Below are 17,094 nucleotides of genomic sequence, written 5' to 3'. Positions count from 1 at the left end.
TTCTGATTGGCTCTCACATAGCTGGCCTCTGATACGCTCTAACTGGCCTCAGATATGTTCTCACAGAGCTGGCCTCTGATTGGCTCTAACTGGCCTCTGATTGGTTCTCACAGCGCTGGTCTCTGATTGGTTCTCACAGAGCTGGCCTGTGATTTGCTCTCACTGGCTTCTGATTTTCTCTCACAGAGCTGGCCTCTAATTTGCTCTTACAGAGCTGGCTTCTGATCGGCTCTCACATAGCTGGCCTCTGATCGCTCTAACTGGCCTCAGATATGTTCTCACAGAGTTGGCCTCTGATTGGCTCTAACTGGCCTCTGATTGGTTCTCACAGAGCTGGCGTCTGATTGGCTATGACAGAGCTGGCACCTGATTTGCACTTACAGTGCTTGCTTCTGATTTGCTCTCACAGGGCTTGCCTCTGATTGGCTCTCATTGGCCTCTGATTGGCTCTCAAAGAGCTGGCTTCTGATTGGCTATGACAGAGCTTGCACCTGATTGGCCTTTGCCAAGCTCGCCTTTGATTGTTTATCACAGAGCTGTCCTCTGATCAGCTATCTGAGAACTGGCCTCAAATTGCTTCTCACAATGCTGGCCTGTGATTGGCTCTCACAGAGCTGGCCTCTGATTGCTTCTAGCAGAGCTGGCCTCTGATCTGCTCTTACAGAGCTGGCTTCTGGTTGGCTCTCACTGAGCTGGCCTCTGATTCGCTCCCACTGGTCTCTGATTGGTTCTCACAGAGCTGGCTTCTGATTGGCTCTCACTGGCCTCTGATTGGCTTTTACAGGTCACTGAATAGCTCTTACCCAGTTAACCTCTGATTGGCTCTGACAGAGCTGGCCTCTGATTTGCTCTTACAGAGCTGGCTTCTGATTGGCTTTCACAGAGTTGGCCTTTGATTGGCTTTCACCCAGTTGACCTTTGATTGGCTCTCAAAGAGCTGGCTTCTAATTGGCTCTTACAGAGCATGCCTCTGATACACTCTAACTGGCCTTGGATATGTTCTCACAGAGCTGGCCTCTGATTGGCTCTCACTGGCCTCTGATTGGCTCTCACAGAGCTGTCCTCTGATTGGCTCTAAAGGCCTTCTGATTTGTTCTCACAGAGCTGGCCTCTGATTGCTTCTCACAGAGATCGCCTCTGATCTGCTCTTACAGAGCTGGCCTCTGATACGCTCTCACTGGCCTCTGATTCTTTCTCACTGAGCTTACCTCTTTTTGGCTCTCACAGAGTTGGCCTCCGATTGGCTTTCACCCAGTTGACCTCTGATTTGCTCTCACAGAGTTTCACTATGATTTGCTCTAACAGAGTTGGCCTCTGATTTGTTGTCACACCGCAGGCCTTTGAATGGCTCTCACTGGCCTCTGATTTGTTCTCACAGAGCTGGCCTTTCATTGGCTCTCACAGAGCTGGCCTCTAATTGCTTCTCACAGGGCTGGCCTCTGTTGGCTCTCACAGAGCTGGCCTCTCATTGCATCTCACAGAGCTGGTCTCTGATCTGCTCTTATAGAGCTGTCTTTTGATTTTCTCTCAAAGAGCTGGCCTCTGATTGGCTCTCACTGGCCCTTGATTGGTTTTGAAAGAGCTGGCTTCTGATTGGTTCTTACAGAGCTGGCCTCTGATACGCTCTAACTGGCCGCGGATATGTTCTCACAGAGCTGGCCTCTGATTGGCTCTTACTGGCCTCTGATTGGCTATGACAGAGCTCGCCTCGGATTGGCTCTTACAGATCTGGCTTCTGTTTGGCTCTCACTGGCAGCTGATTGGTTTTCACAGAGCTGGCTTCTGATTGGCTCTTACAGAGCTGGCTTCTGATTGGATCTTGCCAAGCTCGCCTTTGATTTTTTTCTCACAGAGCTGTCCTCTGATCAGCTTTCTGAGAACTGGCCTCAAATTGCTTCTCACAGTGCTGGCCTCTGATCGGCTCTCACTGAGCTGGCCTCTGATTGGCTCTTACTGGTCTCTGATTGGCACTTACTGGCCCTTGATAGGTTTTGACAGAGCTGGCTTCTGAATTGCTCTCACAGGGCTGGCCTCTGACTTTCTCTCACAGAATTGGCCTCTAATTCGCTCTTACAAAGCTGGCTTCTGATTGGCTTTCACAGAGTTGGCCTTTGATTGGCTTTCACCCAGTTGACCTTTGATTGGCTCTCAAAGAGCTGGCTTCTAATTGGCTCTTACAGAGCATGCCTCTGATACACTCTAACTGGCCTTGGATATGTTCTCACAGAGCTGGCCTCTGATTGGCTCTCACTGGCCTCTGATTGGCTCTCACAGAGCTGTCCTCTGATTGGCTCTAAAGGCCTTCTGATTTGTTCTCACAGAGCTGGCCTCTGATTGCTTCTCACAGAGATCGCCTCTGATCTGCTCTTACGGAGCTGGCCTCTGATACGCTCTCACTGGCCTCTGATTCTTTCTCACTGAGCTTACCTCTTTTTGGCTCTCACAGAGTTGGCCTCCGATTGGCTTTCACCCAGTTGACCTCTGATTTGTTCTCGCAGAGCTTGCCTTTGATCGGCTCTAACTGGCCTCAAATTGCTTCTCACAGTGCTGGACTCTGATCTCCTCTTACAGAGCTGGCTTCTAATTTGCTTTACAGAGCTTGCCTCTGATTTTCTCTTACAGAGCTGGCTTCTGATTGGCTCTCACTGAGCTGGCCTTTTGATTGGCTTTCACTGGTCTCTGATTGGCACTCACTGGCCCTTGATTGGTTTTATTAGAGCTGGTTTCTGATTTGCTCTCACAGGGCTGGCCTCTGATTTTCTTCCACAGACCTGGCCTCTAATTTGCTCTTACAGACCTGGCTTCTGATTGGCTCTTACTGGCCTCTGATTGGTTCTCACAGAGCTGGCTTCTGATTGGCTCTTACAGTGCTGCTTCTGATTGGCTCTCACATAGCTGGCCTCTGATACGCTCTAACTGGCCTCAGATATGTTCTCACAGAGCTGGCCTCTGATTGGCTCTAACTGGCCTCTGATTGGTTCTCACAGCGCTGGTCTCTGATTGGTTCTCACAGAGCTGGCCTGTGATTTGCTCTCACTGGCTTCTGATTTTCTCTCACAGAGCTGGCCTCTAATTTGCTCTTACAGAGCTGGCTTCTGATCGGCTCTCACATAGCTGGCCTCTGATCGCTCTAACTGGCCTCAGATATGTTCTCACAGAGTTGGCCTCTGATTGGCTCTAACTGGCCTCTGATTGGTTCTCACAGAGCTGGCGTCTGATTGGCTATGACAGAGCTGGCACCTGATTTGCACTTACAGTGCTTGCTTCTGATTTGCTCTCACAGGGCTTGCCTCTGATTGGCTCTCATTGGCCTCTGATTGGCTCTCAAAGAGCTGGCTTCTGATTGGCTATGACAGAGCTTGCACCTGATTGGCCTTTGCCAAGCTCGCCTTTGATTGTTTATCACAGAGCTGTCCTCTGATCAGCTATCTGAGAACTGGCCTCAAATTGCTTCTCACAATGCTGGCCTGTGATTGGCTCTCACAGAGCTGGCCTCTGATTGCTTCTAGCAGAGCTGGCCTCTGATCTGCTCTTACAGAGCTGGCTTCTGGTTGGCTCTCACTGAGCTGGCCTCTGATTCGCTCCCACTGGTCTCTGATTGGTTCTCACAGAGCTGGCTTCTGATTGGCTCTCACTGGCCTCTGATTGGCTTTTACAGGTCACTGAATAGCTCTTACCCAGTTAACCTCTGATTGGCTCTAACAGAGCTGGCCTCTGATTTGCTCTTACAGAGCTGGCTTCTGATTGGCTTTCACAGAGTTGGCCTTTGATTGGCTTTCACCCAGTTGACCTTTGATTGGCTCTCAAAGAGCTGGCTTCTAATTGGCTCTTACAGAGCATGCCTCTGATACACTCTAACTGGCCTTGGATATGTTCTCACAGAGCTGGCCTCTGATTGGCTCTCACTGGCCTCTGATTGGCTCTCACAGAGCTGTCCTCTGATTGGCTCTAAAGGCCTTCTGATTTGTTCTCACAGAGCTGGCCTCTGATTGCTTCTCACAGAGATCGCCTCTGATCTGCTCTTACAGAGCTGGCCTCTGATACGCTCTCACTGGCCTCTGATTCTTTCTCACTGAGCTTACCTCTTTTTGGCTCTCACAGAGTTGGCCTCCGATTGGCTTTCACCCAGTTGACCTCTGATTTGCTCTCACAGAGTTTCACTATGATTTGCTCTAACAGAGTTGGCCTCTGATTTGTTGTCACACCGCAGGCCTTTGAATGGCTCTCACTGGCCTCTGATTTGTTCTCACAGAGCTGGCCTTTCATTGGCTCTCACAGAGCTGGCCTCTAATTGCTTCTCACAGGGCTGGCCTCTGTTGGCTCTCACAGAGCTGGCCTCTCATTGCATCTCACAGAGCTGGTCTCTGATCTGCTCTTATAGAGCTGTCTTTTGATTTTCTCTCAAAGAGCTGGCCTCTGATTGGCTCTCACTGGCCCTTGATTGGTTTTGAAAGAGCTGGCTTCTGATTGGTTCTTACAGAGCTGGCCTCTGATACGCTCTAACTGGCCGCGGATATGTTCTCACAGAGCTGGCCTCTGATTGGCTCTTACTGGCCTCTGATTGGCTATGACAGAGCTCGCCTCGGATTGGCTCTTACAGATCTGGCTTCTGTTTGGCTCTCACTGGCAGCTGATTGGTTTTCACAGAGCTGGCTTCTGATTGGCTCTTACAGAGCTGGCTTCTGATTGGATCTTGCCAAGCTCGCCTTTGATTTTTTCTCACAGAGCTGTCCTCTGATCAGCTTTCTGAGAACTGGCCTCAAATTGCTTCTCACAGTGCTGGCCTCTGATCGGCTCTCACTGAGCTGGCCTCTGATTGGCTCTTACTGGTCTCTGATTGGCACTTACTGGCCCTTGATAGATTTTGACAGAGCTGGCTTCTGAATTGCTCTCACAGGGCTGGCCTCTGACTTTCTCTCACAGAATTGGCCTCTAATTCGCTCTTACAAAGCTGGCTTCTGATTGGCTTTCACAGAGTTGGCCTTTGATTGGCTTTCACCCAGTTGACCTTTGATTGGCTCTCAAAGAGCTGGCTTCTAATTGGCTCTTACAGAGCATGCCTCTGATACACTCTAACTGGCCTTGGATATGTTCTCACAGAGCTGGCCTCTGATTGGCTCTCACTGGCCTCTGATTGGCTCTCACAGAGCTGTCCTCTGATTGGCTCTAAAGGCCTTCTGATTTGTTCTCACAGAGCTGGCCTCTGATTGCTTCTCACAGAGATCGCCTCTGATCTGCTCTTACAGAGCTGGCCTCTGATACGCTCTCACTGGCCTCTGATTCTTTCTCACTGAGCTTACCTCTTTTTGGCTCTCACAGTGTTGGCCTCCGATTGGCTTTCACCCAGTTGACCTCTGATTTGCTCTCACAGAGTTTCACACAATATTTGCTCTAACAGAGTTGGCCTCTGATTGGTTGTCACACCGCAGGCCCTTGAATGGCTCTCACTGGCCTCTGATTTGTTCTCACAGAGCTGGCCTTTCATTGGCTCTCACAGAGCTGGCCTCTAATTGCTTCTCACAGGGCTGGCCTCTGATTTGCCCTCATAGGGCTGGCCTCTGATTGGCTCTCACAGGGCTGGCCTCTGATTGCTTCTCACAGGGCTGGCCTCTGATTTGCCCTCATAGGGCTGGCCTCTGATTGGCTCTCACAGGGCTGGCCTCTAATTGCTTCTCACAGAGCTGGCTTCTGATTTTATCTCACAGAGCTGGCCTCTAATTTGCTCTTACAGAGCTGACTTCTGATTGGCTCTTACAGCGCTGGCCTCTGATTGGTTCTCACAGAGCTGGCCTCTGATTTGCTCTCACAGGGCTGGCCTCTGATTGGCTCTCACAGGGCTGGCCTCTAATTGCTTCTCACAGAGCTGGCTTCTGATTTTATCTCACAGAGCTGGCCTCTAATTTGCTCTTACAGAGCTGACTTCTGATTGGCTCTTACAGCGCTGGCATCTGATTGGCTCTCACAGAGCTGGCCTCTCATCGCGTCTCAAAGAGCTGGCCTCTGATCTGCTCTTATAGAGCTGTCTTTTATATTTCTCTCAAAGAGCTGGCCTCTGATTGGCTCTCACTGGCCCTTGATTGGTTTTGAAAGAGCAGGCTTCTGATTGGCTCTTACAGAGCTGGCCTCTGATAGGCTCTAACTGGCAGGGGATTTGTTCTCACAGAGCTGGCCTTTGATTGGCTCTTACTGGCCTCTGATTGGCTATGACAGAGCTGGCCTCGGATTCGCTTTCACTGGCCTCTGATTCCTTCTCACTGAGCTGGCCTATTATTGGCTCTCGAACAGTTTGCCTCCAATTGGCTTTCATCCAATTGACCTCTGATTGGCTCTCAAAGAGTTTGCTTCTGATAGGCTCTCGCCGAGTAGGCCTTTAAATCGGTCTCCGAGAGCTGGCATCTGATTGTTTCTCACAGAGCTGTCTTCCTATTGGCTATCTGAAAACTGGCCTCTGATATGCTCTCACAGAGTATGCCTCTGATTTGCTCTCGCAGAGTTTGCCTCTGATTGGTTGTCACAGAGCAGGCCTTTGAATTGCTCTCACTGGCCTCTGATTTGCTCTCAGAGGGTTGGCCTCTAATTGCTTCTCACAGAGCTGGCTTCTGATTTTATCTCACAGAGCTGGCCTCTAATTTGCTCTTACAGAGCTGGCTTATGATTGGCTCTCACTGTCCTCTGATTGCCTCTCAAAGAGCTGACTTCTGATTGGCTCTTACAGAGCTGGCATATGATTGGCTCTCACATAGCTGGCCTCTGATCGCTCTAACTGGCCTCAGATATGTTCTATCAGAGCTGGCCTCTGATTGGCTCTAACTGGCCTGTGATTGGTTCTTAAAGAGCTGGCTTCTGATTTTATCTCACAGAGCTGGCCTCTAATTGCTTCTTACAGGGCTGGCCTCTGATTGGCTCTTACAGAGCTGGCCTCTCATCGCGTCTCAAAGAGCTGGCCTCTGATCTGCTCTAATAGAGCTGTCTTTTGATTTTCTCTCAAAGAGCTGGCTTCTGATTGGCTCTCACTGGCCCTTGATTGGTTTTGAAAGAGCTGGCTTCTGATTGGCTCTTACAGAGCTGGCCTCTGATACGCTCTAACTGGCCGCGGATATGTTCTTACAGAGCTGGAATCTGATTGTTTCTCACAGAGCTGGCCTCTTATTTGCTATTACAGAGTTTACCTCTGATTTGCTCTCACAGAGTAAGCTTTTGATTGGTTGTCACAGAGTAGGCCTTTGAATGGCTCTCACTGGCCTCTGATTTGTTCTCACAGAGCTGGCCTTTCATTGGCTCTCACAGAGCTGGCCTCTAATTGCTTCTTACAGGGCTTGCCTCTGATTGGCTTTCACAGAGCTGGCCTCTCATCGCATCTCACAGAGCTGGCCTCTGATCTGCTCTTTTAGAGCTGTCTTTTGATTTTCTCTAAAAGAGCTTGCCTCTGACTGGCTCTCACTGGCCCTTGATTGGTTTTGAAAGAGCTGGCTTCTGATTGGCTCTTACAGAGCTGGCCTCTGATACGCTCTAACTGGCCGCGGATATGTTCTCACAGAGCTGGCCTCTGATTGGCTCTTTCTGGCCTCTGATTGGCTATGACAGTGCTGGCCTCTGATCTGCTCTTACAGAGCTGGCTTCAAATTTTCTCTCACAGAGCTGGCCTCTGATTAGCTCTCACTGAGCTGGCCTCTAATTGGCTTTTACTGGTCTCTGATTGGCACTCACTGGCCCTTGATAGGTTTTGAGAGAGCTGGCTTCTGATTTGCTCTCACAGGGCTGGCCTCTGATTTTCTCTCACAGACCTGGCCTCTAATTCGCTCTTATGTGGTCTATGTAAGACCCAATCAGAAGCCAGCTCTGGCTTCTGATTGGGTCTTACATAGCTGGCTTCTGATTGGCTCTCACATAGCTGGCCTCTGATACGTTCTAACTGGCCTCAGATATGTCCTCAAAGAGCTGGCCTCTGATTGGCTCTAGCTGCCCTCTGATTGGTTCTTACAGAGCTGGCCTCTGATTTGCTCTCACAGGGCTGGCCTCTGATTGGCTCTTACTGCCATCTAATCGGTTTTTCACAGAGCTGGCCTCTGATTGACTCTTGAAGAGCTGGCTTTTGATTGGCTCTTATAGAGCTGGCCTCTGATTGGCTTTCATTGGCCTCTGATTCCTTCTCACTGAGCTGGCCTATTATTGGCTCTCACACAGTTTGCCTCCGATTGGCTTTCATCCAATTGACCTCTGATTGGCTCTCAAACAGTTTGCTTCTGATATGCTCTCGCCCACGAGGCATTTAAATCGGTTTCTGAGAGCTGGCATCTGATTGTTTCTCACAGAGCTGTCTTCCTATTGGTGTCTGAGAACTGGCCTATGATTTTCTCTCACAGAGTTTGCCTCTGATTTGCTCTCACAGAGTTGACCTCTGATTGGTTGTCACAGAGCAGGCCTTTGAATGGCTCTCACTGGCCTCTGATTGGCTCTCACAGGGCTAGCCTCTAATTGCTTCTCACAGAGCTGGCTTCTGATTTTATCTCACAGAGCTGGCCTCTAATTTGCTCTTATAGAGCTGGCTTCTGATTGGCTCTCACTGTCCTCTGATTGCCTCTCAAAGAGCTCACTTCTGATTGGCTCTTACAGAGCTGGCATCTGATTGGCTCTCACATAGCTGGCCTCTGATCGCTCTAACTGGCCTCAGATATGTTCTATCAGAGCTGGCCTCTGATTGGCTCTAACTTGCCTGTGATTGGTTCTTACAGAGCTGGCTTCTGATTTTATCTCACAGAGCTGGCCTCTAATTTGCTCTTACAGAGCTGGCTTCTGATTGGCTCTCACAGTCCTCTGATTGCTTCTCACAGAGCTGACTTCTGATTGGCTCTTACAGAGCTGGCATCTGATTGTTTCTCACAGAGCTGGCCTCTGATTTGCTATTACAGACTTTACCTCTGATTTGCTCTCACAGAGTTAGCTTTTGATTGGTTGTCACAGAGCAGGCCTTTGAATGGCTCTCACTGGCCTCTGATTTGTTCTCACAGAGCTGGCCTTCTATTGGCTCTCACAGAGCTGGCCTCTAATTGCTTCTTACAGGGCTGGCCTCTGATTGGCTCTCACAGGCCCTTGATTGGTTTTGAAACAGCTGGCCTCTGAATGGCTCTTACAGAGCTGGCCTCTGATACGCTCTAACTGGCCGCGGATATGTTCTTACAGAGCTGGCCTCTGATTGGCTCTTTCATGCCTCTGATTGGCTATGACAGAGCTGGCCTCGGATTGGCTCTTACAGATCTGGCTTCTGATTGGCTCTCACTGGCCGCTGATTGGTTTTCACAGAGCTGGCTTCTGATTGGCTCTTACAGAGCTGGCTTCTGATTGGATCTTTCCAAGCTCGCCTTTGATTTTTTCTCACAGAGCTGTCTTCTGATTAGCTATCTGAGAACTAGCCTCAAATTGCTTCTCACAGTGCTGGCCTCTGATTTTCTCTCACAGACCTGGCCTCTAATTCGCTCTTACAGAGCTAACTTCTGATTGGGTCTTACAGAGCTGGCTTCTGATTGGCTCTCACATAGCTGGCCTCTGATACGTTCTAACTGGCCTCAGGTATGTTCTCACAGAGCTGGCCTCTGATTGACTCTAGCTGGCCTCTGATTGGTTCTCACAGAGCTGGCCTCGGATTGGCTCTTACATAGCTGGCTTCTGATTGGATCTTGCCAAGCTCGCCTTTGATTTTTTTCTCACAGAGCTTTCTTCTGATCAGCTATCTGAGAAGTGGCCTCAACTTGCTTCTCACATTGCTGGCCTCTGATTTGCTCTTACAGAGCTGGCTTCAAATTTTCTCTCACAGAGCTGGCCTCTGATTAGCTCTCACCGAGCTGGCCTCTGATTGGCTCTTACTGGCCTCTGATTGGCTCTAACTGGCCTCTGATTGGCTCTCAAAGAGCTGGCTTCTGATTGGCTATGACAGAGCTGGCACCTGATTTGCTCTTACAGGGCTGGCTTCTGATTGGCTCTCACAGGGCTTGCCTCTGATTGGCTCTCACAGAGCTGGCTTCTGATCTGCTCTTACAGAGCTGGCTTCGGATTTTCTCTTACAGAGCTGTCATCTAATTTGCTCATACCGAGCTGGCTTCTGATTGGCTCTCAATGGCCTCTGATTGGTTCTCACAGAGCTGGCCTCTGATTTGCTCTCAAAGAGCTGGCTTCTGATTGGCTCTCACTGGCCTATGATTGGCTATGACAGAGCTGGCCTCGGATTGGCTCTTACAGAGCTAGCTTCTGATTGGCTCTCACTGGCCTCTGATTGGTTGTCACAGAGCAGGCCTTTGAACGGCTTTCACTGGCTTCTGATTTGTTCTCACAGAGCTGGCCTTTTAATTGCTCTAACAGAGCTGGCCTCTAATTACTTCTCACAGGGCTGGCCTCTGATTGGCTCTCACAGAGCTGGCCTCTAATTGCTTCTCACAGAGCTGGCCTCTGATCTGCTCTTATAGAGCTGTCTTTTGTTTTGCTCTCACAGAGCTGGCCTCTGTCACGCTCTTACTGGCCTCGGATATGTTCTCACAGAGCTGGCCTCTGATTGGCTCTCACTGGCCCTTGATTGGTTTTGAAAGAGCTGGCTTCTGATTGGCTCTTACATAGCTGGCCTCTGATATGCTCTAACTGGCCTTGGATATGTTCTCACAGAGCTGGCCTCTGATTGGCTCTCACTGGCCTCTGATTGGCTATGACAGAGCTGGCCTCGAAATTGGGTCTTACAGAGCTGGCTTCTGATTGGCTTTCACTGGCCTCTGATTGGTTTTCACAGAGCTGGCCTTTGAACGGCTTTCACTGGCTTCTGATTTGTTCTCACAGAGCTGGCCTTTTAATTGCTCTAACAGAGCTGGGGCCTCATGTATCAATGTTGCGTACGCACAAAAACGTGGCGTACGCCATTTTCCACGCCAACGTTCGGATGTATCAAAAGTGAAATGACCGTGGAAATGTGCGGTGCGCCACGCAAACTTCATGGCTGGCGTACGCACGTTTCTACAGCTATTGTTTCGTTGGCGACACTTAGAGGTGATGCTGGGAAACTGTTAGTTATGTGAAAACAATTCATCCTCAGTGTAATGTGCGCATCAGAGACACATTAATGGACAATTAACACACACGTGTTTGCAATCGTAAGGATATAAAATAAGGAGAAGGATATAAAGCATGCGCAATTTAATAAAAAATGGAATTAACAATGGCAGCCTTGGCCTTGTTAGAAGACATCGCAAATGGTTATGTCAGCCGTGAGAGGGTGTTTAGAGAGCGGGAAGATCTGTTTGCAAATGACGACAACTGGCTCATGAGTCGTTTCGGGTTGCCGAGGCCAGTGTTACTGGAGCTGTGCGCGGAGCCGCGGCCAGACTTAGAACGACACACGCCCAGGACCCAGGGGTTGTCCATACCCACACAGGTGCTGACCACTCTGGGATTTCTGGCAACGCATGACTCGTTCAATCTAAACAATAGCATGGTTGGTAACAGGTTGGAGGCTGGCACGGTGCGCGATGAGTGGCTTCTCGGTGAGTAAATCATTTATCCGTTTAATGCGCCCCGAATTTAAACCAGCACAATGCCCGTTTGGACACGCGCATTCAAATATGTGTATTTGTTTTTTTCCCTGGTGAAAAAAGAATGTCTCCTTGTGTTCATTATTCGTCTCAATAAACGCGTGCGTAAAGTTGGAACCTCTGCAGTCATTAATATAAGTGTGATCAGTCTTGTCAATCCTTGTAATGCAGTTATTTTGTCCTGTTTGTTTTCCCGCGAACAGTAGTGTGATTTATATATATGTATATATATATATAGTTACCCCCTGAGAACGTGGCTGTTGACCCCTCTCACTAACCCCGGCACCGACCAAGAGGGGAGATACAACGACCGCCATTCCCGAACTCGGGCAGTGGTGGAGAGGGCAATTGACCTATTGAAGGGGCGCTGGCGCTGTCTAGACAGGTCGGGCGGGGTGCTGCTGTACACACCTGAGAAGGTGTGCCGAATCGTGCTGGCCTATGGTGTCCTGCACAACTTGGCACACCGCCATGGCATACCACTGCCAGAGCACATCCCCCCCACCGGAGGAACCGGATGCCGGACCCGTCAACCTCGACCCACCCCGCAAAGCGATACGGGCCCGTCAGCGTCTGATTTCAATGATGTAAAGAGGCAAGGACACGATTTACTTTGTACGTGCATTTATTGCATGATAAATATCTCCCAGTGCATTGACAATTTGATCTAGATGATCACTGACGCCACGGATTGCTCTCAATATTTCCTCCTGTGATTCCAGCACAGCTTGTGAAAGGACACGGCCAGTCGGGCGGACGTCAGCTGGCGTGGAGTCGCCGGGGCGCGTGGTGCTGGTGGAGACGCCAGGGCGCACGGTGCAGAGGGAGGAGCCCTCTCCTGTCTCATCGTCTATTGAGAAATAATAATAATAAAAAAAAGAAGTAATTAAACATGAGTCAATGTGTTTATATCCTGGCAACTTAACGCACGAGCATGTGTAATGTGAGCAGCCTAGTATAATGACATTTCTGAGTTTAACACATTTACCTTGAGGATGATCTGTGTCGCCTTCATGGCCCCCCACAACTCCGCTTAGAGCTGTTCCCTCCACAATAGCCGCCACTCTCTGGTCAAAGGGGGTCAGTTCCTCCCCTCCTGTCACCCCGCCCGTTGCGGTGATACTTCGGCGGTGGGCCGAAATCCTCCGCTTCACGTCGGACCATTTTTTTTTTTATTTCAGTGGTTGTGCGCTGCTCCGACCCAACAGCGGTTCACTGCCTCACACACACACTCCCCAGAAATGTCTTTTTCTTTGTGTTTATCCCTGAAAAGAGGCTACCAAATAAAACCGCTCTTCGGTCTCCACTTCATTTAATAAAATTTCGAGCTTAGACTCGTTGAAGTTGCGCTTCTTACCTTTACTCATCGTTTAAATCTGATAGTGCAGAGAGGGAATCCCCGGTGCAGGCCCTATTTACATTGATTTGCATATTTAAATGGGGGCGTGGACAGGGAGGAGTTTAGCACTTCTGCATGTGCGCTCAATTCCACGTTGATTGGGATGTACAAAGGAAAAGTGCTTGGATCCATACGTACGCACACATTGATACATCTGAATTTTTTTGTGCTTACGCCAGTTTCTGGATTCTAGCGTACGCCATGTTTTAGTAAGAAAGCCACGCAATTCTTAGTACATGAGGCCCCTGGCCTCTAATTACTTCTCACAGGGCTGGCCTCTGATTGGCTCTCACAGAGCTGGCCTCTAATTGCTTCTCACAGAGCTGGCCTCTGATCTGCTCTTATAGAGCTGTCTTTTGTTTTGCTCTCACAGAGCTGGCCTCTGTCATGCTCTTACTGGCCTCGGATATCAGAGCTGGCCTCTGATTGGCTCTCACTGGCCCTTGATTGGTTTTGAAAGAGCTGGCTTCTGATTGGCTCTTACATAGCTGGCCTCTGATATGCTCTAACTGGCCTTGGATATGTTCTCACAGAGCTGGCCTCTGATTGGCTCTCACTGGCCTCTGATTGGCTATGACAGAGCTGGCCTCGAAATTGGGTCTTACAGAGCTGGCTTCTGATTGGCTTTCACTGGCCTCTGATTGGTTTTCACAGAGCTGGCTTCTGATTGGCTCTTACAGAGCTGGCTTCTGATTGGCTCTCACAGAGCTGGCCTCTGATTGGCTCTCACTGGCCTCTGATTGTGTATAACAGAGCTGGCCTCTGATTGGCTCTAACAGAGCTGGCTTCTGATTGGCTCTCACATAGCTGGCCTCTGATTGGCTCTAACTGGCCTCTGATTGGCTCTCAAAGAGCTGGCTTTTGATTGGCTATGACAGAGCTGGCACCTGATTTGCTCTTACAGGGCTTGCCTCTGATTGGCTCTCACAGAGCTGGCTTCTGATCTGCTCTTACAGAGCTGGCTTCGGATTTTCTCTCACAGAGCTGTCATCTAATTTGCTCATACCGAGCTGGCTTCTGATTGGCTCTCAATGGCCTCTGATTGGTTCTCACAGAGCTGGCCTCTGATTTGCTCTCAAAGAGCTGGCTTCTGATTGGCTCTCACTGGCCTATGATTGGCTACGACAGAGCTGGCCTCGGATTGGCTCTTACAGAGCTAGCTTCTGATTGGCTTTCACTGGCCTCTGATTGGTTGTCACAGAGCAGGCCTTTGAACAGCTCTCACAGAGCTGGCCACTGGTTGGTTGTCACAGAGCAGGCCTTTGAACGGCTTTCACTGGCTTCTGATTTGTTCTCACAGAGCTGGGGCCTCATGTACTAAGAATTGCGTGGCTTTCTTACTAAAACATGGCGTACGCTAGAATCCAGAAACTGGCGTAAGCACAAAAAAATTCAGATGTATCAATGTGTGCGTACGCATGGATCCAAGCACTTTTCCTTTGTACATCCCAATCAACGTGGAATTGAGCGCACATGCAGAAGTGCTAAACTCCTCCCTGTCCACGCCCCCATTTAAATATGCAAATCAATGTAAATATGGCCTGCCCCGGGGATTCCCTCTCTGCACTATCAGATTTAAACGATGAGTAAAGGTAAGAAGCGCAACTTCAACGAGTCTAAGCTCGAAATTTTATTAAATGAAGTGGAGACCGAAGAGCGGTTTTATTTGGTAGCCTCTTTTCAGGGATAAACACAAAGAAAAAGACATTTCTGGGGAGTGTGTGTGTGAGGCACTGAACGCTGTTGGGTCGGAGCAGCGCACAACCACTGAAATAAAAAAAAAATGGTCCGACGTGAAGGTGGAGGTGAAGCGGAGGATTTCGGCCCACCGCCGAAGTATCACCGCAACGGGCGGGGTGACAGGAGGGGAGGAACTGACCCCCTTTTGATCAGAGAGTGGCGGCTATTGTGGAGGGAACAGCTCTAAGCGGAGTTGTGGGGGGCCATGAAGGCGACACAGATCATCCTCAAGGTAAATGTGTTAAACTCAGAAATGTCATTATACTGGTCGTACAATAGGCTGCTCACATTACACATGCTCGTGCGTTAAGTTGCCAGGATATAAACACATTGACTCATGTTTAATTACTTCATTTTTTTTTTTATTATTTTTTCTCAATAGACGATGAGACAGGAGAGGGCTCCTCCCTCTGCACCGTGCGCCCTGGTGTCTCCACCGGCACCTCCAGCACCACGCGCCCCGGCGACTCCACGCCAGCTGTCCTTTCACAAGCTGTGCTGGAATCACAGGAGGAAATAGTGAGAGCAATCCGTGGCGTCAGTGATCGTCTAGATCAAATTGTCAATGCACTGGGAGATATTTATCATGCAATAAATGCACGTACAAAGTAAATCGTGTCCTTGCCTCTTTACATCATTGAAATCAGACGCTGCCGGGCCCGTATCGCTTCACGGGGTGGGTCGAGGTTGACGGGTCCGGCATCCGGTTCCTCCGGTGGGGGGTGCTCTGGCAGTGGTATGCCATGGCGGTGTGCCAAGTTGTGCAGGACACCATAGGCCAGCACGATGCGGCACACCTTCTCAGGTGTGTACAGCAGCACCCCGCCCGACCTGTCTAGACAGCGCCAGCGCCCCTTCAATAGGTCAATTGCCCTCTCCACCACTGCCCGAGTTCGGGAATGGCGGTCGTTGTATCTCCCCTCTTGGTCGGTGCCGGTGTTAGTGAGAGGGGTCAACAGCCACGTTCTCAGGGGGTAACTATATATATATATATATATATATATATATAAATCACACTACTGTTCGCGGGAAAACAAACAGGACAAAATAACTGCATTACAAGGATTGACAAGACTGATCACACTTATATTAATGACTGCAGAGGTTCCAACTTTACGCACGCGTTTATTGAGACGAATAATGAACACAAGGAGACATTCTTTTTTCACCAGGGAAAAAAACAAATACACATATTTGAATGCGCGTGTCCAAACGGGCATTGTGCTGGTTTAAATTCGGGGCGCATTAAACGGATAAATGATTTACTCACCGAGAAGCCACCCATCGCGCACCGTGCCAGCCTCCAACCTGTTACCAACCATGCTATTGTTTAGATTGAACGAGTCATCCGTGCCAGAAATCCCAGAGTGGTCAGCACCTGTGTGGGAATGGACAACCCCTGGCTCCTGGGCGTGTGTCGTTCTAAGTCTGGCCGCGGCTCCGCGCACAGCTCCAGTAACACTGGCCTCGGCAACCCGAAACGACTCATGAGCCAGTTGTCGTCATTTGCAAACAGATCTTCCCGCTCTCTAACCACCCTCTCACGGCTGACATAACCATTTGCGATGTCTTCTAACAAGGCCAAGGCTGCCATTGTTAATGCCATTTTTTATTAAATTGCGCATGCTTTTATATCCTTCTCCTTATTTTATATCCTTACGATTGCAAACACGTGTGTGTTAATTGTCCATTAATGTGTCTCTGATGCGCACATTACACTGAGGATGAATTGTTTTCACATAACTAACAGTTTCCCAGCATCACCTCTAAGTGTCGCCAACGAAACAATAGCTGTAGAAACGTGCGTACGACAGCCATGAAGTTTGCGTGGCGCACCGCACATTTCCACGGTCATTTCACTTTTGATACATCCGAACGTTGGCGTGGAAAATGGCGTACGCCACGTTTTTGTGCGTACGCAACATTGATACATGAGGCCCCTGGCCTTTTAATTGCTCTAACAGAGCTGGCCTCTAATTACTTCTCACAGGGCTGGCCTCTGATTGGCTCTCACAGAGCTGGCCTCTAATTGCTTCTCACAGAGCTGGGGCCTCATGTACTAAGAATTGCGTGGCTTTCTTACTAAAACATGGCGTACGCTAGAATCCAGAAACTGGCGTAAGCACAAAAAAATTCAGATGTATCAATGTGTGCGTACGCATGGATCCAAGCACTTTTCCTTTGTACATCCCAATCAACTTGGAATTGAGCGCACATGCAGAAGTGCTAAACTCCTCCCTGTCCACGCCCCCATTTAAATATGCAAATCAATGTAAATAGGGCCTGCACCGGGGATTCCCTCTCTGCACTATCAGATTTAAACGATGAGTAAAGGTAAGAAGCGCAACTTCAACGAGTCTAAGCTCGAAATTTTATTAAATGAAGTGG

The sequence above is a fragment of the Echiichthys vipera genome (genome assembly GCF_963691815.1).
Source record: "Echiichthys vipera genome assembly, chromosome: Y".
Taxonomy (NCBI): domain Eukaryota; kingdom Metazoa; phylum Chordata; class Actinopteri; order Perciformes; family Trachinidae; genus Echiichthys; species Echiichthys vipera.
This window is presented reverse-complemented; position numbering follows the sequence as displayed.